Raw genomic sequence first — 1834 nt, forward strand, 5'->3', positions numbered from 1 at the left:
AGGGAGGGAGGAAGGGAGAGAGGAAGGGAGGGAGGAAGGGTGGAAGGAAGGGTGGGAGGAAGGGAGGGAGGGAGGGAGGGAGGAAGGGAGGGAGGAAGGGAGAGAGGAAGGGTGGGAGGAAGGGAGAGAGGAAGGGAGAAAGGAAGAAGAGAGGAAGGAGAGAGAAAGGGAGAGAGGAAGGGAGAGAGGATGGAGAGAGGAGGGAGAGAGGAAAGGAAAGGAAGAGAGAGAGGAACAGAGAGAGGAAGGGAGAGAGGAAGGGAGAGAGGAGGGAGAGGGCTGGGATCTAGTGTAGACCCCAGAAAGCCCAATGTCAGCTTATGAGTGATCTCAGCCCCCAGAAAACTTAATGACAAAGATGGAAACATTTGAAGCCAGAGGAAAATGATCCAAATGATAGGGAAATCACTCAGGGTCCAGGGTGGTTGAGAGGCAGACCCCTGCATCTATCTGGAGAGCAGAGGAAGGCAGAATGTAAAGTCAGACTCTGGAATCACAGACTGCCTGAATTCAAGGCCATTATAAACCATTATAAATCTTCTTTATAAACCAGCTGTGATGCCTGAAACATGTGACTCAACCTCTCTGAGCCTCCACCCCTTGTCTGCATAAGGAAGGAACGGGGAGAGGAGCTGGAAGGGCACTGCGTGGAGCTCTGAGGCTCTCAGGGTCAATATTGGTTGTCAACTTGACAGGATCTAGCATTACCTAAGAGCTAAGCCTCTGGACATGCCTGTGAGAAATTTTCGAGAATTGGTAACAGAGGTGGGAAGGGTCATCCTGTTGGGGTCCCAGACTAAATATACAGGAGAAAGCAGGCTGAGCATCAGCATCCATCTCTGCTTCCTGACCGTGGATGCTGTGTGAGCGGCTGCCTCATGATCTGCTGCACGGCTCTCCATTACAGTGAATGGTGAGCCAGGCAGCCCCTCACCCTTTAAGTTAGTGACTTTCACAGTGGCCCTTCCAGAGTTGACTTCCAGTGGCAGAGAGCTGAGTAGAGTGCAGAAAGCTTGCCTGGCAGACATGCAGTAAGTATTCGGTCACTGCTGGCCCTTACCCTGTCCTCCCTGTCCCTTAGGACCACTAGAGGAACACCAGGGCATCTGTGCTGTGATTTCTGATGCCTGGCCAGAAGTCAGAGAGTAAAAATACCTTTTCTTTCTCCTACTTTGGGAAATTATGTACTTCTAATGAGTAGCAAGGACTAGGATGTCTTGGTCAAGGCAGGACTAGATGTGGGCCCAGAGGATGCTATGCTCTTGACCTAAGCTCACTGTGCATCTGTAGTTTACCTTGCAGGTTGGCCTCACCAGGGCCTACCTCAGGGCCTCACTGTCATGCTGGCTGTGCCCCCATAGCTCCAGACGGCCCTCCTGGAGGCAGTAGCTTACAGAGTAGTTGATGGATATAGGGCCTACTGAGATATGTGCAGAGAGCTCAGAGCTGGCCACACTATCATAAACATCCAGGGAACCTGCAGAGACATGCTAAGCATGGATCGTCCCAAGCTGGCCACACTCCAGAACCCCAGGGATTTTAGGGCCACAGGATGGCAAGAGCAGGCCTGACTTCAGACATTCCCTTGAGTGAAATGGGGTACAGAGTGGCCTGGCCTGGGAGAGTGGCACAGGCACAACAGCCAGACTGAGCCTGGGAAGGCAGAGGTTCCCACAGATTCACAAACCTAGGGCTGCTTAGCTCTGCACCAGTTCTTGTTAATAAAGTTTTATTAGAATATAGTGCTGCTCCTTCATCAACTATTGCCCATGGCTGCTATTCTCTCTCTCTCTCTCTCTCTCTCTCTCTCTCTCTCTCTCTCTCTCTCTCTCTC

The sequence above is a fragment of the Mus caroli genome, chromosome 16 (assembly GCF_900094665.2).
Source record: "Mus caroli chromosome 16, CAROLI_EIJ_v1.1, whole genome shotgun sequence".
Lineage (NCBI taxonomy): Eukaryota > Metazoa > Chordata > Mammalia > Rodentia > Muridae > Mus > Mus caroli.